The sequence below is a fragment of the Sabethes cyaneus genome, chromosome 2 (assembly GCF_943734655.1).
Source record: "Sabethes cyaneus chromosome 2, idSabCyanKW18_F2, whole genome shotgun sequence".
Classification (NCBI taxonomy): Eukaryota; Metazoa; Arthropoda; class Insecta; order Diptera; family Culicidae; genus Sabethes; species Sabethes cyaneus.
In genome coordinates this window covers 64,340,505-64,366,136 of record NC_071354.1, presented here as the reverse complement: position 1 = coordinate 64,366,136, position 25,632 = coordinate 64,340,505, and the positions used below count along the sequence as shown (strand labels likewise).

Genomic DNA, 25,632 nt, shown 5'->3' with positions numbered 1-25,632 from the left:
TACACAAAAAACGGTCTGTCTTCTTCTACACAGGTTTCGATTCCATCAGGATTCCGACGGCAGAAGAGATGTTGAACTGAGTATTAACCTTTAGTTACTCGCACCACCTTAGATGCATAGGCAAGCTAAAATAGAGCAGAATTCACTCGAATACTAGCGCCACTTGGCAAAAACTCATGAAACTTTATCCACCGATTAAAAGATTTTGGTCTGCGGATCAACCTTGCTGAAAACGGTAATTTTCTTTATTGCCAGAATCCCGAGGCCGAGATAAAGTTAACGTTCTGCAGGCGTTGTACAAAATACAACAGCGCGAGTAACCATGGGTTAAAGTTGGAAAATAGCTGGCTATGCGGAATGGTGTCAAAAGCTTTCGAAAAGTCGCCGTGCCGCAGCGTCGCCATTGACCCGGGGTGGCTTGCCTATTTCAAGCAGTCGTCCATTTTAATCACCTTGGGCTAATCATCGTCAATTTCCTATGCATGCAAGAAGTTGCTTTCGACTTGATCGAACAGTCCTTTATTCTAGGGGCTAGTAGGTTGTTGGAGAAAACCGTTTTCGCTGCATTGGCCTCCGACATCTTTACGGCGTGTCCGGGTCAGATGTTTAATGGTAATTGTTAAATTCTTACTTTGTTTATTTTTCCGTTTACCGGGGAAGCTGTTCACTGCTTTTGGCCGATTTTTCTCTGTTCTTGTTACATGCTACTGGCTATTCCCTAAATATTCTGTAAACAACACACGTTACACATTTCAGACAAACCCTCTCATATGGCATTGATATCAGGACGCCACACGAATCTGTCCAAGCACTGCCTGTGGTTCATGATTCATGCGTCTCTGCCACTCTCGTCACGACAAGGGCATGTATTCTATCAGCAGCGTTCCAGCTTCAAGTTCATAAAGAATCTCCGGTCTGATGAGAGCTTTGTATATTGTCAGCTTCGTACGGCGGCGAACATAGGTCCGATTTTTTGCTTGGATGCGGTACTGGATCTCCTTTCTTGTGTGCTGAGGTGGTAACCAGCGATCTCAAATACACGAGCTCATCTATCATTTCGAGTTTGTTGCCGTCAACGGTCACCGTCCATGGAAGGCGCGTAGCTTTTGATTTTTAGCTCGATCCTTCTACACTCCGCCTCTGGCCTGCCATAGATTGAGTCAGCTGTCGCAAAGCTTCTGACTATGCTATCAAAGGCATCTGCGAAGCTAAGGAGTTTGCTTCCTTTGCTAAAAATCGTGCCTCTTGTTTTGATCCCCGCCCACTCAAGAGCGATCTTGAAAAGCATCTCAGCACCCGGTGAGCCTCGAAGAGACTCAAGAGTGTCCTCGAGATGCGCAAGAAACACAACACTGGATCCAATGTAGTTCTGATCAGTCATGTCCGTTTATCTGGAATCCCATGTTCGTGCGATATCTCCCGTAGCTGATTTCGATCGACTGTATCGTACGCTGCGTTGAAGTTAATAAAGATGTGATACGTTAGGCCCATTGTATTCCCGACATTTCTGCAAGATCTGTCGGACGGTAAAAATTCGACGTACAGTCGGTTTTCATGCTCTATGTTTTACGGAAACCTGTCATACATTCTTCTATGTAGGATGCCATTTGCTGTTTTAAAGCTTCTCAAAAGCCTTCGATAACACGTAAAGTCTACGTTTTTCCTCAGCGAGGTTTTAGGAGTCAGGGAAGGGGCAACTTTCTACAAACATTTTATATAGATATGTAACGTGCGGGACAAATGCAACGATAGAAAGAACTTTGCGGAGTTAATCGGTGAATGGTCCTTCCCGACAGCGTTAGACTTTATGCCCGAAATGACGTTCTCGATTTTCCAGTAACTCAGTAATGCCTTTGTTGAAACGAAAAACTGTGTAATGATGCTGCCCAGGTAACCAATAAGCATTTCCAATGCAATTTCAATGCAACCCAATAAGCATTTAAGTTCCCTTAAATGCTACTTAAATGCTATTTTGACAAAATATGCGGCTACTTTACTGCTAGCCCTCTTATAGTGCTGACAATGCTTATTTGCAGCTAGTTACCGACAAGAAGAATTTAAATAGAATTGTGGATGCCAATTTACAACAGTGATGCAATCAAAAGGCTGATAAACAGCAACCTGCAGTATAGAATGCCAGGGATGCTAATAAACGATTGATTTACTACTTTTATTAATGCATATTGGTTACCTGGGTGGTGCTTATCTCACGAATGTTGGTTTTCGATAGGCTCTGTTCGGAAAATTAGCTGAGAATCATCATCCGGATCGAACTAATAGGAACCATACTGTTTATCCTTGCCGACCCCAAGACACTTCACTCGCTGCTATAGGATTTTCAACGAATCTCTGCTATCCTGAAGACTATTTCTGCTAAATACTAGGTGCTGCTAGCTGACCAGAGTTATTTTCATGTTAGCACAATTCCGCAGTACCTTGTATCGTCGTCGTTTCACTCAAATGCGTTGGAGCTTGCAACCAGTCCTTGTACGCCAAGTCATGCTCGAGCAGGGACTGACGTACGCTAGTGGAAAATCAAGGATTGTGCCGACTCTGCGCGTGTACCGGATACGGAGAGAAGAAATTGAATTCCTGGGAAATTTACGGTTTCTCCATAATCTGGTTGCAGGGCATAGCCAAAAGCAAAGCCTGGATGCTTATTCCGTTATCGAAATTGGACCTTCTGTTTTTATACGACAGATTTCGCAACCAGCTGTTAAAATACAGGACAGTGCGGGGTCAGTGCTACGATCCTATTGACTCTAACAGCCTCTCCCAACCGAGATTCGAACATCCGACGACTGGCTAGTTAGACCAGCATCGTACCTCGAAGCTAACTGGGCGGTTATATTATGAAAATGGTTAGTTCATCACTAACTAAGTTAATATTAAAGTTCTCCTTTTTCTTCTCTAGCAGTACAGAGCCGTAGTCTCCTGACTTTCGCCAGGCGTACGACGGGAATCTCTTCAAGCTGAGCCTGCACCTCGTAGTTCATACAGCTGCGCCACTCTTCTCTTACTATTTGTACCGCGCCATAAATAGTCCTCAACACTCTCCGTTCAAATACGGCTAATACAAGTATGTCTTTCGAAAGCAAAGTTACAGTTTCAAGTACGTAAAGGACTACTGGCATTGATTTTTAGCCTTATCCTTCTTGCTTCCGTTTTTGATCTGGCGTAGCATTAAAGTCCCCTAGCTCAATCAGTTCCTTCTTTTTGACTAAAATTGAGCGTCTTGGTGTTTCAATACATTTTAATAAACGGCTAAAATTTTACCTCATTAGCTGTGCGCCAAATGAGGCAACGTTGGATTAAACAGCTTCGTTAGCTTGTCAAATGTTCCTCAGGGGAGTAACCTAGGAACAGTGCTGTTTTCACTATTTTTTTAACTGTTTTTAAACTGTTTCTTGCCATAAGAACTATGACGTACTGACGTAATGACGGACGTAGGTACTTTCTCTAATTGGTGCTTGCACAATTTACGAACTATCATGGAAAAAATGTTCACCGAAATCCTAGAAGATCGAGCTACTTTTTCGTTAACCCTAAAGTTTTTTTAACTCGGGCAAAGTGATGTTTGAAAACTGCATTACAATAATAACAGTTGGAACAGTTGTAAAAAATATACTAAATATCCATACTTTCTAGTTCACATTAACAGCAACGAGACATTGAGCCAACCGCTCTGTCATGAACAATACATTTTAAGCCTTATCTGCTGAGAAAAGCTGAAACAGCGTGAAACCTACGATACCTTTCCCGTGCAGATTAAAAAATAAATAAATAAATCATCATCGAACCACAGGCAGGCAAGTTGAGCCAAGTGACGACCGATATTTATCGCTGTGTGTATTTACGTAAACACCACTAGAATTAACGTTTCGCAGCTCTTCGGTTGCACGGTTGTATTATCTTGAAGAATACCCTGTCAGCGGGCATCGCCATCTACCCGACCGGAGTAAGTCCGCTGCTGATAAGGGGATTCCTGGTATGTACTCATGTAGCCACGTATTGGCTCCGTCACACCAGTTGGTTATACTTATAGTGTGCATAATCTCTGCATACACGGAGTGTGACCCTTTCGAAGTGGCCCTATTCAAAGTGTCCACTCCAGGCATACAGTTCGAACTACGAACAGGACAAAAATAGGAAACCCTACCACCAGGTCGTGTCAGTTACAATGTTTTGGTGCGTTACAAAGCAAGCGAACCGCAAAACGCATTACGTGCGCACGGCATTGCCCGGAGTTGCAGAGTGCAATTTTGTCGTTGCAATTATAGGTGGTACCACGATGACGACGGTTTGCATTTCTTTTCGCTGCTTCGAGCGTCTTTTCATGATTTTACGGAGTCTCATACTGTGCCTGGCGAACAGAAAACTGCGAACTGCGAAAGTGACCTCCCTTTGCCGGTGCGCTGGTGGTAGAGTGGGAGGCCTTGTCTGAGCGCTTTGTGACCCACACATCAAACCGGATAGCTGGGCTTAACCATGTGAAGCTTTCCTTTCGCGGAAATGGGAATGAATGATTAACTGTGCTTTCATGTTAGCCGAGATGTAAAACTAATATGTTGCTAGGAAATTAAACAAGAACAACCAGCTTAGCTAATTGAACCTCTATGGGTATGGGCCCTAAGCGGATCACATAAAGGCTCAGTTTTTCATTTTAAATTCTACATACTTCGCTATTAGGACTGCTTTACCTCAAGTATCATAGCTAAGCATTAGATATACTACACTATTTGGTTGTAAAAATTCCCCACGAAGCAGTATGAGTTATCGCAATTCTGCTAGATGCTAGTCCATTCCTGGGCCATGGGTTTATTCTGAATGTTCCAGAACAACGCAGCTCGATTCTTTTGGCGTAAACACCCAAATGTTGATCTAATTAGACACACGACTTTCGCGCGGGTTTATTCTCAGACCTTTCATTTCTCCTTCCTTCATGCTGAATTCCATAGTACCCCGATCAAGGTTCTTGACCTTGACAGTGCAAAAGTCACTCTTATAGTTAAGTGTACTACTGGTCAGACGAACGCAGTCAGTGGGATCTCGCCAAGAGATGGCTATAATTAGAGATGTAGTACGCATAAAATTAATGGTAACCAGTATTGCTGATTTCAAGGAAAATTTTACCTTTCAGAAATGAGAGAATCGCTCATAAAAAGGCTATTTTAGATTGATTCGTTTCGATTTCTTCGACGCCATTATTGCTTGGGATATGATTGAAAAGTGCGCCGAAGGTACCGAAACGATTCAATTTAAAATTGCGCTTTTATGGTCGATTACACACTTTTGAAGGTAACATTTTTCTTATGACCAGTAATATATCTTTCACTCAATAGCGATTATAGCAAAATGAAATGCAGTGCAAGTTGTAGCAAAACTACTACTGATAGTGTGTTGGATAGTTTCGTATACGTTGCCGTAACAGAAATGAAAAAAAAACCAGAATTAATCCACCTAGCAGTGTGACCTAGCCTTTCTAATACAACAATAACAATAATTTAATTTCTTAGTACCATCTATAATTAAGTTGACTATATTTTTAAATACTAGTTGCTTATTCCTCAAAATTCTCATTTAGCAGTAAAATTCATAAGAACGTACTGCGTGCAATAATTATATTTTTTTGCTAGGGTGTGTAAATATTTGTAGACGACATTTAATTTTATCAACACCTTAATTTCTCTTTTATTCAGGCCATTGCAAATTATTTTTAAAGTTTTTGTCACCCCTCAAGTAGCACACTTTTGACATTTTTAGTTACAGCAACTTATTTATGACTGAAATTAGTCGTATTTCGGTTGTTACAACTGATTTATACCATCTGTGCTAGTAGGGCCCCCTCCCTTCACAATCTTGAAAAAGAAGACAAAATTTTATTTTTTCAGGCATCTATTTTCCTTCTTTTTCGTTTTTCTCAAGCTGTGTTTTGTTTATGAAACAGAAAAGTTATAAAAGTCTTAAAAAAAAAGTTTGTTCCAATACGTTGTGTAGTTTCTGAGAAAAAGGTACATAAAGTTTGAAAATCGTGGTTTTCTAGGAGCGACGTTTTATTCCGCCGAAATTGTTCCACGCCGCACTGGAATGCTTATGTTTATGATCGTTTTTCGACCACTTCCCATGGTCGGATCATTACAAATTTAGTATCAAAATAAGCGGAAAAGATTGCAGAATCAAAATCTAAAATAAAAAAATAATGATTTTTTCAAATTTTTTAGTCGTTCATGTCCTCTTAAGAAGGAAGGAAAAGGATACCTCGAACAAAATGACAAATTGTCAATGAGTAATTTACATATTTGATTTCAATTTTGTAATATATCTTAAATGAAAAAATAACTGGGTAGAACGTTAGATATGAAAAACAAAAAATAGAAATTGGGTCCTAAAATTTGAAATAAAAATAATGTTTTTTTTTCGAAAGAAAGATAAAGCTCCACATTGTGACTTGGAGTGCACAGCTTTTTCTTTTTTTAAACACACCGTACAATCAAAAATTAAAAAATCAGAGGAAGGTTCTGCCTACAAAGTGCTGGCAGAAAAGGTCCTCGGCGATAGCGTACAGATTCGCGCACTAACGCCCGAGATGACTCTCCAGCTTAAAAACCTGGACGAGATCACTGAAGCGGGTGAACTAGTATGAGCTCTCAAGGAGCGATGTAACGTGGTGGTGACTACCGAGGCAGTTCATCTGCTTAAGGGACCGGCGGGGACCCAGGTAGTAACTATAAGACTTCCACTGGTAGACAGAAATGCAGCCCTGAAAGTGGCTAAGCTGAAGGTGGGATGGTTCGTATGCCCACTGACCCAAGCAGCACATATTTGGCAGTTTTAGTTGCAGCAACTCATTTATGACTAAAATTAGTTACATGGCGGTTGACACAACTGTTTTGCAACAACTGTGCTACTAGGGGAACGTATTGCAGCCGCCAGTGAGGCCTGCTTCCGGTGCTTTGAGCGGGGGCACAAGTCCTGGAGCTGTAAGGGGCCAGACCGAAGCCACCTGTGTAGGAGATGTGGCGCTGCGGGCCATACAGCGAGGAACTGTACTGCGCCGCCCAAGTGCCAGATATGTACCGGCCAACGGGACGCTAAGCACACAACAGGACGGCCATAGTATCCGGCAGGCGCGCCCGCAACTAAAACACGGGCGTAGTGCAGGTAACGCAACTAAACTTGAATCACTGCTACGAGGCCCAGCAGCTGTTGTACCAAGTAGTTACTGAGCCGTTGACGGACATTACCATCATCTCGGACCCATACCGTATCCCTTCCGGAAACGGTAACTGGGTCTCGGATAGGTCCACGACGGCGGCTATATGGACGACAACCAGGTTCCCTGTTCAAGAGGTTGTGTCAATTACAGACGAGGGATTTGCGGTTGCCAAAGTGTGTGGAGTGTTCTACTGCAGCTGTAATGCTCCGCCGAGTTGGTCTATCGAGCAGTTCACGCGGATGTTACCAAGTATCAGTCGTGCTGACGGTGGTTGTGGCGGGCGACTTCAACGCTTGGGCGGTAGAGTGGGGAAGTCGTCGCACGAACCGTAGGGTTCGGATTCTGCTTGAGGCTCTGGCAAAACTCAACGTAGACCTGGTCAACGTCGGCACCACAAGTACCTTCAGTAGGAATGGTGCAGAGTTTATCATCGACGTGACATTCGGCAGTTCTGGTCTGATAGGAGACTGGAAGATAGACAATGGCTACACTCACAGTGACCATCAGGCGGTCCGCTATGGTGTCGGTCAGATAATGAAACGGCTACACTCCAACCACCCGCGGACGGAAGACATCATACTTCGATTCCAAAGTATTTGTGGAAGCGATCCGAAGAGAGTGCGGTGACCGCGATATGCCTGATCCGAACGCTGATCATTTGGTTGAGGTACTGTCGCGAGCGTGTGACGCCACCATGCCTAGGAAACGCCGATCTAGATATGGTAGGTTACCGGCTTACTGGTGGACAGAAGAAATTACGGAACTCCGCGGAGCGTGCTTTCGTGCGTGGAGAATTATGCAAAGAACTCGTTCGGACGAAGGCAGGGCAGAATGTCGAGTAGCACTTGTTACTGCACACGCAGCGCTTAAGAATTGGATAAAAGCTAGCAAGCGAGCCTGCTTTGAAAGGTTATGTGCTAGTGCCAATGCGAACCCGTGGGGTGATGTCTACAGGGTCGTAATAGCAAAGACCTAGGGCGTGATGTCGCCCGCAGAGCGATCGCCAGAGATGCTGGAGCGGATCATCGAGGCCCTCTTTCCGCGCCACGAGCCAAGGCCCTGACCTCAGGCCGCTGAGTCGTCCCATGGCCGACGTTCCAGTATCTCAGACCATAGCGTACGATGGTCGGCTTCCATGCCGAACATCCAAAGTAACGTGGGCGACAGCGGTTTAGAGATTGGGGAGGTAGCGACGGTTACAAACGAGGAACTCATTGAGATCGCTAAATTCCTAAAGTTGGGCAAGGCACCGCGGCCAGACGGAATCCCGAATATGGCCATTAAAGCGGATATTCTAGAGGCTCCCGAATTATTCGGGGCAGTAATGAGTAGATGCCTGGAAGTTTGCCACTTCCCGGACAGATGGAAACGACAGAACCCACAGAGTCTTATTACCAAAGTCGGGGAATCCTCCGGGTATTCCCTCGTCATATAGGCTGATATGTCTGCTCGATACTGCCGGCAAGGTGCTGGAGAGGGTTATCCTTAACAGACTCGTACAGTACACTGAGGGTACAAACGGTATGTCAAGGAACTAATTCGGCTTCCGAAAAGGCAAATCTACGGTGGAGCGTCCAAGTGCCGGTGGAAAATTATTTCCAGACTCGTGTGCTATGCTACAACACGGGGCAGGGTCAGAAGTGCGTTCCAATTACCGCAGGGGTTCCGCAAGATTCCATACTTACGAGGTGTTGAAGCATACATACGAGGTGTTGAAGCTAAAGTTCCCGGTAGGGGTTGTGATTGTCGGCTCTGCGGACGACATCACCTTGGAAGTCTACCGTGAATCTATCAGAGAGGTTGAGTAGACGGTTGCCCACTCTATAAGCATTGTTGAAGATTGGATGCGCTCCAGGAAACTGGAGCTAGCGCATCATAAAACGGAGGTTATCGTGGTGAACAGCCGCAAGTCGGCGCAGCAAGCAAAGATCAGCGTCGGGGACTGCACTATTTCGTCAACGCGGTCCTTAAAACTCCTTGGAGTCATGGTCGACGACAAGCTCAAGTTCGGGAGCCACGTCGAGAGGCATACGGAGTAACACATGATCGGACTCGATGACCACATGGCAGCGGGCATGGTCTGATTCCACAAAAGACCGGTGGACACATCGACTTATCCCGGAACTATCCGGGTGGGTCAACAGGCGCCACGGCGAAGTCAACTTCCACCTGATACTGATTCTGTCAGGGTATGGTTGTTTTAGACAGTATCTGAACAAGTTCGGGCAAGCGGAGTCCCCCGCGTGTCCCAAATGCGCGGAAGTAGAGGAAACTGCAGAACATGCTTTCTTCAAATGCCCTCGTTTCGCAGTCGCGAGGAAATAGATTACAACATGATGGCAGTGAGTGGTCAGGACACTACTCCGGATAACTAAGTCCAAAGGATGTGTTCCAGCTCGGACGTCTGGGGAGCGGTCAACTTGAGCTACAAAACCGCTGGAGAGCCGATCAACACCGAATAAACAGCCTAACTACCATAGTAGTTATCTAAAGGCCCCCAGACACGTACGTACGTACATGTTGGCCGAAAATGTTGGTGAATTCATGTTCGTCCAACACGCTCGCCGGTGTGTGAGTGTGACGAACCAAACTGACAGAAGAAAATGTTCGGCTCGCCGCTCGACCGGAATGACCCTCCAACATTTTGTTCATTTCCAACCCAACATATGCGTACGTGTATGGGGGCCTTAAGAGAGTGCGTTAAGCACAATAGCCCCTCCCTGAAGTAATACCGATAAAGTGGTGCCAGGGGGGATTGAGGCCGGAGACTCGAATAGGGTTTTAGTGGGTCGGGATACCTAACCCTACTCCCTGAGTTGCCTTCTCCGGTGTCTGATAGTACCGTATCTTCTAAGGTGGTCAGCAGATTTCCCTACTCGTAAAAAAACATACATACATACACACACACAGCCATTGCTCAGTTTGTCGAACCTGATCGATTGGTATATGTGGCTCGGTCCTCCGGGCCTCGGATCAATTTCGTGTTTTTCGACCAATTCCTAAACCTTTATTATATAGTATAACAAAGGTAAAAAGATTTTACCGTAACAATGAGGACTGGTTAAGTCTCGCAAACAAAAGTTTTCTTTTACGACAAATGTTTTCGTCGTGGTATGGTTGTTTTTTGATAAAGACACAACATCAAAAAATGTGTGAATATATCCATTTCGGAGCAAAGTCATTCGCAAATAGTTTTGTGCGACCCCTACGGTTATCTTCCTACCCTCTGGTTGGCACTTTTTTTCTTGTGGGGTCATTCACCTTCCAATAACTAAATCCTATGTTCAATCAAATTCGTTTTTCACTTCAGGAACTTATTCCGTTGTGAAACATACTTACAGCAGTCCCCCGAATAACGCGGTTTCGAATAAGAACGTTTCCAATAAGGATGGTCTCGAGTGATTCCATTAACACGGTCGAACGTCCTTATTGGAGTCCACATAGCATATGGGAATCGACTTAATTGGTTCCAACGTGGAATAACTCGTGATCCTGACCGTATAGAAGGTTGGTGTATTTAACAGAGTTGTTCAGTACATCAACGGGTTTTCATTGAATTATAGTATTGCGGAATTGTCTCACTACGTGGCGCTAGCGTATATGTAACATTCTCATACAGGCTATATCTTGCGCTGCTGACTATCTAGAAAGTTGTGGTCTTCGGGAAGGTTATTCGAATGACTGCCACCTTGAAGGTGGTATGAAACATAGTGCAGAACCGACTTACTATGTGGCGCTAGTTTATATGTGCTATGCTTAGATAGGCTGTATCTTGCGCTGCTGACTATCTAGAAAGTTGCGGTCTTCGGGAAGGTTACTCAAATAATTGCCACCTTCATGATGGCATGAAAAATAGCGCAGACCCGACTCACTACGTGGCGCTAGTGTCTATGTGCTATGCTTAGACAGGCTGTATCTAGCGCTGCTGACTATCTAGAAGGTTGCGTTCTTCGGGAAGGTTACTCAAATGACTGACACCTACAAGGTGGCATGAAAAATAGCGCAGAGCTGACTCACTACGTGACGCTAGTGTCTATGTGATTTGTTTATACAGGCTGGATCATGCGCTCCTGACTATCTAGAAAGTTTCGGTCTTCGGGAGGGTTACTCAAACGACTGCCACCTTGAAGGTGGTATGAAAAATAGCGCATAACCGACACACTACCTGACGCTAGTGTATGTGTGCTGTATCTTGCGCTACTGACTTTCTGGAAAGTTATGGTCTTCAGGAAGGTTACTCAAATAATTGCCACCTTCATGATGGCATGAAAAATAGTGCAGACTTGACTCACTGCGTGGCGCTAGTGTATATGTGCTATGCTTGGACAGACTGTATCTTGCGCTGCTGACTATCTAGAAGGTTGCGGTCTTCAGGAAGGTTACTCAAATGACTGACACCTTCAAGGTGGTATGGAAAATAGCGCAAAACTCACTCGCGGCGCGTATACGTAGTATTCTTATACAGGCTATGTCTTGCGATGCTGAACGCTCGACGCTCAATTTTATTCTCTAGCAACATTTACTGCCAGCAAAAAAATCTATCGTGCTAATCCACCTAATGCTAATGCTACATCCTAAATCGATCGTAAAGCCAATGTTGCTCGCGATAAATGCAACCTCTTTGCTACTCACTTCAAGCAGGCTTTTAATCGTGCTCCTGCTTCCTCAGAACAAATTGCTTATGCTGTTAGAAACACACCTAACGAAGTCATCAACCTCAACGTCTTTCGTGTAACGGAGGAGATTGTGAAAACTGCCATCGGAAAATTAAAATATTCGTTAGTGGCCGGACCTGACGGAATTCCATCTTGTATCCTGAAAAAGTGTTCTACTGTACTCGCTAGACCTCTCTCACTGTTGTTCAATGCTTCAATTCAGCAGTGTAAGTTCCCTACTCTATGGAAAGAATCAGTAATGTTCCCTGTACACAAGAAGGGTGATAAGCGCAACGTACAAAACTATCGAGGGATTACATCGTTATGCTCAAGTTCTAAAGTTCTCGAGATAATCGTGAACGACGCTTTGTTCGCTAGCTGCCAACACTACATTTCCTCAGACCAGCATGGTTTTTTTCCAAAACTTTCAGTTTCCACGAATCTCGTCGATTTCGTCTCGTTCTGCCTGCGCAACATGAATGAAGGGGTGCAAATTGATGCAGTGTATACGGACCTGAAAGCTGCGTTTGGTCGGGTGGATCACGGCATCCTCCTTGCTAGGCTGGAGAAGCTGGGAGTTTCCGCACCGTTCTGCAAGTGGCTACGTTCGTACCTAACACACCGTAGGCTAAGTGTGAAGATCGGATCAGAGGTCTCCGACTCGTTCAACAACATCTCTGGCGTGCCACAGGGGAGCAACCTTGGACCCTTGCTCTTTTCTCTTTTTATAAACGAACTATCAGCTCTTCTGCCGCTGTCGATCTTTCTATGCTGACGATGTAAAAATCTTTAAAGCAATTAAAAGGGACTCAGACTGCATTGAACTGCAACGCCTTGTGGATAAATTTGAAGATTGGTGCTCGAATAACATGCTTACCGTCAGCATCTCAAAGTGCTTCGCCATCTCGTTTCATCGTAAAAATAAGCCCATAGCTTTTAGCTACAACATGGCAGGACATTTGTTACAACGCGTCTATCACATTCGTGATCTTGGTGTCGTCCTGGATAGCGCACTAACCTTCCGTATACACCACAACGATATTATCTCCAGAGCCAATAAGCAACTTGGATTTATTTTTAAAATCGCCAAGGAGTTCCGTGACCCGTACTGTTTTCGATCTTTGTACTATGCACTTGTAAGGTCTGTTTTGGAATTCGGATCAGTGATCTGGTGTCCATATCAACAAATTTGGATCACTAGAATCGAAGCAGTGCAGAAAAAATTTCTACGGTATGCTTTGCGCAGTCTTCCATGGCGCGATCCCAGAAACCTTCCGCCATATGAGGAACGCTGCCGTCTGCTTAACTTGGAGACTCTTGAAAGAAGACGTGCCAACGCTCAAGCCACGTTCCTGGCTAGATTGCTACTAGGAGATATTGACAGCCCCGCTCTTCTGAGCCAACTAAATCTGTATGCTCCTGAACGACCCCTCAGAACCAGGTATTTCCTGCACCTGCAGGGACGGAATGCAAACTACGGACTGTACGACCCTATCCGATTTATGGCAATGCGGTTTAACGAACTCTACGGTTGGTTCGATTTCAACATGACGCCTAATAATTTTCAACGACGACTCTCTCGTAGACGATAAATTTGTAATTGTACTATTGTATGTATTCACTGTCATATGTGTTTATATCATGAAGACAACCTTGTGTCCGATGATTTTTTTTACAAATAAACAAATATAAACAAATAAACAAATATAAATGGCCAGAGAAATTCCACCAATTCATTTATTCAATTAGTCTCAGTCACGTTAACACACTTCCAGCTACTTTCTTAACATTCTTAATGATTCATGAACAATTATATTTTCATTTTTATCACTATTTTTTAATCACTATTTTATCACTATTTTAATCGAAACTTACAGCAACTTAATAGCAACTTTATGTTTTACAGTATTAGAAATGTGAAGTCAACGGCATACGTAATGTCACTTTTAGTAATTCAGTTTTCTCGTGTTGCGGTATATTTTTCATATCCGTTGCAAGTTAAATGTGAGGAGTGAAAAAATTCTAAAGAATTCGACTGCCAACGTTGCATTTTGTAAGCGACCAGCATTGTGTTAAATAACGAGCAAAATATTAGCTAATTTTCCAACCAGTTAAATAACCACTGTCACTTAAACAACCTTACTGAAGAAAGTAACTTCTTGTACATTACCAAAATCATGAGTTATGACAAACACAAAAAAATCACAAATACACTAGCGCCGTTCATTGAGTCGATTCTGCATTATTTTCCATACCATCTTGAAGGTGACAGTCATTTGAGTAACCTTTCCGAAGACCGCAACTTTCTGAATAGTCAGCAGCGCAAGATAAACCCTCGATCTGCTGAACAACTTTGGCGAAGACACCAACGTTCTATACGGTCAAGATCACGAGTTATTCCATGTTGGAACTAATTAAGTCAATTCCCATATGCTACGTAGACTCCATTAACACGGTTTCCATTAACGCGGTCCCTATTAGCATCCTTATCGGGGGGATTACTGTATTGAGTTATTTAATTGCAATTTCAAAGGTGAAGGCATGATTTACCTTCATTTGAACCATGATGACCTAAAACCAGATGGATATTTTGCCGTTGAAATGAACATATTCAACGCAATCTTTAATGCTTCTTAGCATCTGCCTATTAGGTATGATTTTCTTCTGTTTTGTTAATTTCATAGTGGTTATACACACTCGCTCTAACGAATATTTATTGCTATAAACAATACACCTTTGTTTAACACGAAGAGGGATGTCTAATAAGTCATTTGTGTTGTTCAAGTACCTACTATGTTTCGTATAGATTGTTAGACCCTGCAGAATTAAAACGGTAACTCTGCGCAATTGTTTTATTTTGTTCATTATCACTCAGCTGGTATCAATTTCGTTCAACACTAGGATATACGTCGCTCGAGAGGCGTAAAACCACAGCTTTTGTTACTTACAATGCATTACTGATGAACCTTGTTACGCATTTTTAGTATTTATAAAATATTCTGCAATACCATAAAACTGAATGCATCATTTTATGAGTGTTCTTCTAGTCGCAAAATCTGTACTTTTTTTTTCTTTTGATGAATACGTATACACTACAATTGCTAAGCACTAAATATTGCCTTTCATGTATTTTCAAGCACCTATAGCTGGACCAACTATACCCAAACAAAGGCTTTTGTTCGCGATTAACGATTGTTGCACAGGACAATTGCGGGGCTAGCAGTATGATTTTTTCCATTTAATTCCGTGCCTGTATTAAACGGAAAATTAAAGATTTCACATTTAGGAATCATTTATGTGATTATGTAGTAATGCGAAAAGCGTTGTCTGTAGTTCGAATCTAACATTTTAGAGGTTATTTTCAAATCAGAAAACTCTTAAACTTTTAATGACTGTATTTAATGTACAAGTTACCAAACTTGGATTAGTCAGAAAAAATATCAATAAATAATTCTTCAAGTTGTTTCCAACCCTATCCGGACTTATCTACCTCCGTGCAGTAATACACAAACCAGTTAAATAACTCAATTCAAAACCCGCAATCAATCATTATTTTTTATTATGATTAGTTGCGGTGAAATTCCCATTTGAGTGTGCAGCCATAGAAAAGTAGCCCTCCGGGCCAAAATGGGTTCACGAAAAAAAAAACGTAAAAACAAAAAAAAACTGTTTAACGTGTGCGTTTTATGTGCCAGCTCGTTGCAATCGAATGTGTGTACAAGTCGGGCAATCAACGCTGATAGGTAAACGAGCACAAGAAAAGGGGTGGGGTGGGAGGCGCGCACCGGGCAAGGGGGTACACCGCAAAATTTAGAACGGTTTAAAGTGTCGAGAAGTGGGAGTTTTGGAGCAGTGCGGGTGCGACGTTATCCTCGTCGTCGTCGTCGTCGTCGTCGTTGTTGCTGTTCGCTGTCGCCATCGTCTGTGCCGTCGTCATCATCGCTTTCGCTTCCCGCCGGTGGTGGATCCAAACCGAATCGTGAATTCTCAGCGAACGGGCGGCCATTCCGGGCTGCGGACGGACAGACGGGGGTCGAATGCCGCTGTGTGAGAGATCTGAGCACTGGTGATGCATTTTTCGCCACACATTTGTGCACCCGTCGTAGGCCGCAGAGACCGATGCACCTCCGCCTCGCTTATTTGTGTAGTTGACGTGAACGTGTGCAATGTAGGTATTGACGGGCCTACAACTGAGGTTTGTTTACTGTGATGGTGGTCGGTCTCCGGAGGCTATATGGCCTTCCTGTGTGAATCTGAATTTTTCGGTGCCGCTGATGCGACGAGTTTATCGACACGGTCTCTGAGTTACATCTGGCTTGAAGACTTTCGCGGAATTTCTTTTCGGGACCCGGCCGGGTGCAGCACAGTGATACAAGTGATCTAGGCACTGCAAGTGATGTTGCGTTTATTACGCATTGCATTGCATTGCATTGCATGAAAAGAAAGGGCCTTGCGTTTTTCATCCTATAGAGACTGCGAAAATAGTGATTTAAAGCACACAGGTGCGTCAGAGAAGATCTAGGAGGCAAAAAATTTTTTTAAGAAGATTAATCATAGCAGTGTACGTACAGTAAAACAAGTATATCGTACCGGTGGAAGAAGAAAAACAAAATTTTCGCTGTGCTTAGGCGGATACAGTGCGTGCGGTAGGGCAAGTGTGATGGAATATAGCGTATAAAACAAACAAGAAGAAGTTAAGTGTCAAGTGTTTTGATAAGTGTAGCGTTTTTAAGTTGGACGACGAGGAATACAGTGTCCCTCTGCGTGTACTTATCATTTTATCACACTTTTAAGGTAGAACGCGTTTATACTGCGCAGACAAGATTGAGCGAATAAATTTCGACAGTCAAACAAGTAAGTATGGCATCTTTTCATATATAGAGTACGGGGGGCATTTTGGACATATTGCTGCTTTAGAATTCTATTCATATTCTTTCTAAATACAATTCTAGACAATATTCTATATACAATTCTAGACGGTACAACACGGAAATTATAACGTAGAACTAATATAGTGGGAAGTTCCTTTATAGCCGGACAGTTTTTAAATTTGGGCACTAATGATTTCTGAGAAACAGACTGATATAAGCATTCGAAAAGAATGGTACAATAGTAAATTGGAAAATTTCATGTTTTCAAAAGGTAAATTAAAGGTTTCAATCATTTAAAACATAAAGAATCGAATAAATTTCATTGAATTGCTGTTGCGAGAGTTTTTAACTTAAAAAAGCAATATTTCTGAACGTTGGCTTGAGTTGTTTTTCCGAAACAGTTTAAATTTGATATGAATATTCAAGATTTTCAAGAAAAAACATAATTTGTAGAAACTGGGTCGTATTACCGGACAGTAAATATACAGTCAGTACATAATCATGGGTGACACACAATTGAAGGTCTTTTTAGATATAGCCCCTAATTTCCGTTTAAAAATCACCTAATATTTTATCAAATTATTAGTGCTACTTATGATTAGCAATTAGTATGACATTCATGCGTTAATGGGCAGCTAAAGTTAAAACGACCCAAAATTGTGTGTGACCTAGAATTGTGTACTGACTATACTTACTTAGTTCAGAATGTCTATGTCTTTGATTCCGATGTGAAAAAAATAAGTAAAATAAAATTGGATAAGCAATGTAAAAGGCAGAAAAAATTGCAACAAAATATGAACTTGATGTCAACCTACCAATGCACTATGGTCCAGAAAGCCAAATTAGGTGGAAAAAATTGTTTACTCAGTAGTCGTTGATTTTAGACTATTTACGTCTTAGCAACAAAATCTTGATTTAGGATGCCGCTTTTGGCATGAGCTATTTTAGAGTGACCCTTAAATTAACCAAGATCCAAAAATTATCTTCAAAACGAAATAAGATAGAGCGATATTTACTTCAACAATTTTATAGCTTGAAGTATTTTGAGTAATATTGCAGAAGACGAAATCCTTCTATCTCGAACCGTTTCCATATTAGAGCGATTTTCCTGAGTCAAGTTAGGGTGACCCTGCTATTTTGCGATTTTTCTCCATAATTTTTTTTATTTTGCAATTCTCGCAAAACACTTCCTCAGATGACTTTTGAGGCTCAATAAGACGCAACTTTTGGTGAAAAAAGAAATTGGCTATCTACTTTACTTCTACACTTATATCAATTTTTATGATAAAAATAGGCCGTTTTCAAATGTTAGTATCTCAGAAAGGTGCAAGCAGAATTAAAATCGGTTGATTGCGTTTGAAAGATCGTGACTTTATGTGCATAATATCAAAAAATTGGAGAGTGGATTTTTGTCTATCTCAAATAAATCAACTTTGAATATGTGTGGTTTTAACATATTTAAGTATATGAAAGTAAACGAGTTGCGCCATAACTCCGCAAGGCCTTGACTCTTCTTGATTAAACTTAGCGTACATGTTTCTTGACATAAGTAAATCAGCACAGGGTGTTGACCAAAGCGGGGTGATCGCTAAAAAGGGGAGGGGGAGGTACAAATAAGTAAAAGTGGCTATAATTATCTTGCATTTAAATCGTTATAAGTTGTGTGCGTGGTTCAAATCTAAAAGAGAATGTATAAACTTAACCTCATATTTGCTGACTTAAACTTCATAATGAGGTTAGACATTAAAAACGGTAGACTATCCAATAAACAGAGGGAATGGTGGACAAAGTAATGAAATCATATGTGTTTCATAGTATCATGGAGTGGAACTACCGAATGAGAAGTTTAAATAGTTTTCTACCCGCGACGGGGATTTCCGTGATTCGCACCTCCCCTTTCATCAGAGGCTACCATTTTTTTGTCTTTCAGCCACTTGTACATCTGTTTTCGATAAGATTGAAAATCTCAGGCGAGCGAGTGTGAAAAGCATAGCATCCAAAGCTTACTCCACTGACGCAAGCCTACGCCAAACAACTGCTGGCACTGTGTGCATACATTCTGCTACCTACACACTCGCGAGTGTACAGCCTCATATCAACTTTCTACACATCCCGCCCGCGAATCCAAAGCTCACGAGCTGTCCATAGGTCGTTAGCACGAGCGGCACACTAGGATGTATGGATACGGATTTTACTTTTCTTCTTCATTTTACACCCTCGCTTACACACACAGGTAAGTGTGCGGGCCGCGAGCGATGATAGGTATCAACTGCTGGGTTACAATGACGAGCGTAAGCAACGAACGTGGCTGATACCTAAATAGCAAAGCATTGCAAAGCCACATTCCGTTATCGAAACTTGACCTTCTGTTTTTTATATACGACAGACTTTGCAGCCAGCTGTTAGAGTGCAGGACAATTGCAGGGCCAGTTGCTATGATCCTATTGACTCTAACAGCCTCTCCCAGCCGGGATTCGAACATATGACGACTGGCTTATTAGACCAGCATCATACCTCGAGGCCAACTGGGAGGTGATAACTAAATACACTGTGGCAAAAACTTGTCGCAGTGTATGAGAATATCAGAAAAGAAATCCGAAAGAAATGCTCATGCATATGTGTTCGTTAAAAGAAAATTGTGAGACAAAATTGGACCACACGAATGCGGGCTTCACAACACTACGTTTCAGTTTGCAAATTCTCATAATACAAAAAACAAAGACCTCATTTAGACATATCTACTGCTCCCCTTGATTAACTCTCCTCGGTCAGCGGCCCTTTTGTCTACAGCAAATTGTACGTCTCTCCGAAGATAATGAAAGAGACACAAAGCCTTCGTTATATTGTTCTACTTCCGTAGTTGTGACCCTCCCATCTTTTCACACGCTCTTCATCTTATCTCCCAGCCACTTGTACAACTTCTAACAGACCAAATGCAAGATATTATTATTATTATTATTCTATATTTGAGAGGTTTTCAGCCTGTGGTTGGTTCGTCCCTTAATGCAAGATGATCGCAGCCACTTTTACTTATTTGGACCTCCCCCCTCCCTTTTTAGCGACCACCCCCTTTTTGTCAACCTCCTGCGCTGATTCACTTATATCAAGAAACATGTACACCAAGTTTGCTGAAGAACAGTCAAGGCGTTCCGTAGTTATGGCGCAACTCGTTTACTTTTATATACTTAAATATGTTAAAACCACATATATTCAAAGTTGATTTATTTGAGATAGACAAAAATCCACTCTCCAATTTTCTTATATTATACACAAAAAATCACGATCTTTCAAACGCAATTAACCGATTTCAATTCTGCTTGCACCTTTCTGAGATACTAACATTTGAAAACGGCCTATTTTTATCATAAAAATTGATATAAGTGTAGAAGTAAAGTAGATAGCCAATTCCTTTTTCCACCAAAAGTTGCGTCTTATTGAGCCTCAAAAGTCATCTGAAGAAGTGTTTTGCGAGAAAGGCAAAATAAAAAAGTTATGGAGAAAAATCGCAAAATAGCAGGGTCACCCTAACTTGACTCAGGAAAATCGCTCTAATATGGAAACGGTTCGAGATAGAAGGATTTAGTCTTCTGCAATATTACTCAAAATACTTCAAGCTATAAAATTGCTGAAGTGAATATCGCTCTATCTTGTTTCGTTTTGAAGATAATTTCTGGATCTTGGTTAATTTAAGGGTCACCCTAAAATAGCTCATGCCAAAAAAAGCGGCATCCTAAATTAAGATTTTGTTGCTAAGACGTAAATAGTATAAAATCAACGACTACTGAGTAAACAATTTTTTCCACTTAATTTGGCTTTCTGGACCACAGTGCAATGCGCAGTAGTCCAAAAGGGCGAAAAGTGGAACTTTTTTCCTAGTGTCTCTTGTTTTCATTTTATCATTTATGGTCTTCAGCACTTTTGTTTGTATGAATATCCCCTTAATTTAAAACTATCAACAGTTAGTAACCGCTTACTATAATGAAAATGAAAATTACTTTTTTGTGTAAGGAAATGTAGACATAGTTTCTTCGGCAAAGTTGTAAATATTATAAAAATAAGCAACTTTGCTGAAGAATTAAAATTTCTATATTTATCGAATCCTGATCTATAGGGCATATTCTTTAAAACTTCTTTAAAAATTGGTTTTTCATACTTAGCTTTTGTTAGTTGCATTTTACAAGAATACAATGTTCTAGGTAATTATCGAAGCACTCAAAATACACGTTTTTGAAGAAGACCGCAAATCTCTTGGGCCTTTAACTATCGCATATTCAAGCTTGAAATTTCCATAGCTTCACGAGCCCATGGGGTAAAATGGGGCAAACGAATTTATGAAAACAGCGCGTCATCTGCTAGCTTAAGTCAAGTACTATAAACTTGTATGGTTCCGCTTGTCCCCAACCACCCAAATGAGAGTACGGCAAGCATACTTTTTATGTGTTTCGTGTTCACGAAAGACTCGATACACGTCCATTTTTTTTGTGTTTGTAGATAGACACACAGTTTCTTCGGAAAAGTTATAGAAAATATAAAGATAAACAATTTTGCTGAAGAAATTACATTTCTATCTGCAGAGCTGTACAGCATTTTCTTTGGAAATTCGTTAAAAATAAGTTTTTCATATTCAGGGTATGTTGGTTGCATTTTACAAGAGTATATGGTTCTAGGCGATTATTGAAATACTCAAAACACATGTTTTTGCAGAAGATTGCAAATCTATAGAACTTTTGCTTACAAAGTTATCCCTTATTTAAGCTTTATTTTTCCTTAACTTCATGAGCCAAAAGCGATAACTTTGTAAGGAAAAGTCCTAGAGATTTGCAATCTTCTGCAAAAACGTGTATTTTGAGTCCTTCAATGATCGCCTAGAACCATATATTCTGGTAAAATGCAACCAACATAAGCTAAGCATGAAAAACTTATTTTTTTAAAATTTCCAAGGAAAATGCTCTATAGCTCTGCTCCCTATAGGAATAGAAATGTTATTTCTTTTGCAAAGTTGTTTACCTTTATATTTTCCATAACTTTGCCAAAGAAACCATGTGTCTATCTACTAACACAAAAAATGGACGTGTATTGTGCGCCTTTCGTGAACGCGAAACACATAAAACTTATGCTTGCCGTACTCTCATTTGGGTGGTTGGGGATAAGCGGAACTCATACCAGTTTATAGTACTCGACTTAAACTTTCAGTTGAAGTGCTGATTTCATAGATCCGCTTGGCCCATTTTACCCCATGAACTCGTGAAGCTATGGAAATTTAAAGGTTGAATATGCGATAACTTAGCAAGTAAAGGTCCAAGAGATTTGCGATCTTCTGCAAAAACGTGTATTTCGAGAGCTTCAATAATTGCCTAGAACATTGTATTCTTGTAAAATGCAACTAACAAAAGCTAAGTATGAAAAACCAATTTATAAAGAAGTTTTAAAGAATATGCACTATAGTTCAGCACTCGACAAAGATAGAAATTTTATTTCTTCAGCAAAGTTGCTTGTTTTTACAATATTTACAACTTTGTCGAAGAAACTATGTCTATATTTCCTAACACGAAAAAGTATTTTTTTTAAATTTTCATCATAGTAACTTTTGATTTTTGACAGTTTTAGATTAAGGGGGATATTCATATGAACAAAAGTGCTCAAGACCATAAATGATAAAATGAAAGCAAAATAACTAGGAAAAAAGCTTTTTGCCCTTTTGGACTACTGTGCAATTTGCATTGTAAATGGAGTTGCCGCGTACATTTTTGCATGCATTCCGTATTACCAGCACTTTTTATGCGTACAGAACTTTATTCAACTAGACCAACCTCTGCATTATTTTTTTAAAAAGATAGTTTTTTACTTTCGGCGGAGAGGACAACATGGTACCTCCCAGCTGGCTTCGAGGTATGACGCTGGCCTAATAAGCCAGTCGTCGTATGTCGAATCTCGACTGGGAGAGGCTGTTAGAGTCAATAGGATCGTAGTAATTGGCCATGCAATTGTCCTGCACTCTAACAGCTGGCTGCGAAAGTGCGAAGTCTGTCGTATAAAAGTACAAGGGTCCATGCCTAGTGGCACGGGCGCAGGCTTGACGTAGGACTACGAATGTAATTTGTCTCCCAATGCTAAAGCCGGTGAGTTTTGTACGAATTTCATTTATAGATGCCCAAGTTGCGCATTAAAGGATTGTGTTATTACATGTGAGAAATTCATAATTTCAACTCTTCAGCTAACTTAAATGGTGGACCTGAAAAGATCCGTTTGTTAATCTCGAATTCTCAAATTTCTGACTCGTGGTGTCCATTGTCTACTTTCTTCCATGAGATAGGTTATTGGTGTGTGGATTAATGGTGGGAATACTGTTTACCGGACAAACGCTACTGGTAGGATCTGTAATCAAGATTTTTATAATTATGATGTTATGCTATGATGATGTTATGCTAGCTGCTTGCCGATGTATCGCCAACGAAAGCCGTTGACCGAATGACGACCGTAAGGCAAGCAATGTTTTAAATACAACCTTTAAAATTTTGCCACGGTTGTGACTCGAAAGTTGCCTGCCCGATGTATCTCTAACGAAAGCCACTGACCGAATGACGATGAGCAGCAAAAGGCAAGCAGAAGCAATGTTTCAAATACAACCTTTCCTGCCGATGTGTCGCGACCGAATGACGATGAACAGCAAAAGGCAGGCAAGCAGAAGAAATGTTTCAAATACAACCTTTCCCTCCGATGTTTTGCGACCGAATGACGATGAGCAGCAAAGGCAGGCAGAGGCAAGCTGCAACAATGTTTCAAATATAACCTTTCCTGCCGCAGCAAAAGGCAGACAAGCAGAATAAGCAATGTTTTGAATACAACCTTTCCTGCCGATGTGTCGCGACCGAATGACGATGATCAGCAAAGGCAGGTAGAGGCAAGCAGAAGCAATGTTTCAAATACAACCTTTCCTGCCGATGTGTCGCGACCGAATGTCGATGTGCAGCAAAAGGCATAGCAGCCAAAACCATATCGTTCGCAGGCGGATGAGTCGATGGATTCTTCGGTTTGTTGGCGTTTCGCTTGGTGAATTTGGATGTATTCGTTGCCTTATCCGGGGAAGCAGCAACAGCTAGGGCGTAAATTAAATACAATCATAAAGGAGCTTAATCCATAGCTTATCTCGTATATATTTCTGTCATCTGTGCTAGGGAAGCATTGATGTGGGAAGGCAAAAAAATGAAAATAATGAATATTCGTCTAATATTTTCTTAATTATCAAACGTCTGTTAAGGAAACATGTAATCTACTGTGTTGTAATGGATTTTTGGAAAAATTTCCAATCGATTGATACCAATATCTCTAGAAACTATTGACAGATGACTGAGTTATAATCATGCAAACTATAACCACTTTTCGTTACATGTTCCCTTTTCGTTTTTCTAAAATGCACCCCCATATAGAAAGAATAGAAATCAAAGACGTAGTCCTACGTCAGAAAAATAGAAGATCAAGTTTAGATAACGGAATGTAGCACCTAGGCTTTGCTCTGCTTTGGGGAGGACAACAAAAAAAGTAATGAAACAAAGGTGTTTATAGTACCCCAGCAGAGTGGAACAAGACGTGAAGGGTAAACAGCGAAAAGTTAGATAAAAGAAGGTCACTGAAGTAACGCTTATTAAAGGGTGGCCACAATAAAATTGCGACACACAAAATTCGAGTTTTTATCCGATTGTCATCAAACTTTCAGGGCATCAAATGAAACAAGTAAGCTTAGTTTTAGCGTTTTTATTTTTATTAAATTTCGCCTCCGTATCCGAATACCCGTACGTTGGCGTTAACCCCACCCATGTGATTTTGCACAACCTCAAAATCGACATATTTACCCATATTTTATTCATTTCCTCAACTGTTTTGACTACTTTAGGATGTTTCAGAAGGTGTTTTTGTTCTGTGTATGAAGGGGTTATGATTTTTTCGGCACGAAATCGACATTATTTGCCTTATGCCTTTGGACAATGGCATGAAGTCAAATCCGACCAGAAGATCGTAGGACAGTTGGGAGACTTCAGAAGAGGAAGAAATCGCTTTTGGAGACACGCTTTCAAACACACCTGTTTATGTTTGTGGTGCCCGGGGGTCGCGAAAGGTGTACTTCGCTTTCCGCATGAACAAATTGCTTGCCAAATTAAGAATTTCTTGGCAAAGTTCGACATTTTCTGTTTTCGGAGGTTCTCTGTAACATCAAACTTATCCTTTGCAGTAGGTAGAATTTGGGATTCCCTACTTTTTACCGATGGCACGGTGTGACAGATTCTGATTTTCGACGTACTTGTGCAGAATCTTTTCGCAAACGAGCTGTTCTTTCGACGGCGTTTTTCATATCTTTACGCACCTGACTCTCACACAGTATAAACAATGCACTTTGAACTTTCTCCATGCAAATTTTCAATTGATTTTACGCAACGGTTCAAAAGTTAGAGCAATTTGGGTGTATTTTTTGAAACGATGATTCTACAATTGAAGAAAGGACGGTAAGGGAAAATAATGAAGAAGGATTTTTTTGAGAATGGAGGGGAAGAGTGGAAAGGAAGGGGGGGGGGGGTAATAGGTACTCTTAACAAGTTGTCGTTGTGGCTCCTATCTTTTGTCCAATGCTGGAAGGTGCATGGGTCGAACCAAACTATAATCACAGATTATAACCGGATTTGAACCCACAACACGTGCCAGGGTGTGTGGCTCGCTGGTACCCGTGTACCTTTGAACAATAGAGGCGCTGGACAAAAGAAGTCTGCACAACCCCCCTTGTTAACCGTAGCGACATGGGTCGGGCTATTTTTAGAGACAAATTGTGCCTCTTCCTCCACCTACTGTAGAATACACCGACCGAGAAGTTTTAATCTAACTTGTTTTTACTTTCAGGACG

The 25,632-nt window shown here is 41.5% G+C and overlaps 1 protein-coding gene across 3 annotated transcripts in view; it reads left to right on the top strand.

Moving 5' to 3' along the window:
* LOC128738173 (protein argonaute-2) overlaps positions 1-25,632 on the top strand; it is a 119,256-nt gene that overhangs the window by 5,205 nt on the left and 88,419 nt on the right. For all 3 annotated transcript variants that reach the window (XM_053833090.1, XM_053833088.1, XM_053833089.1), the window contains exon 2: positions 16,342-16,725. The gene's annotated coding sequence lies outside the window, so the exon portion shown is untranslated. The remainder of the gene's footprint in view (positions 1-16,341; positions 16,726-25,632) is intronic.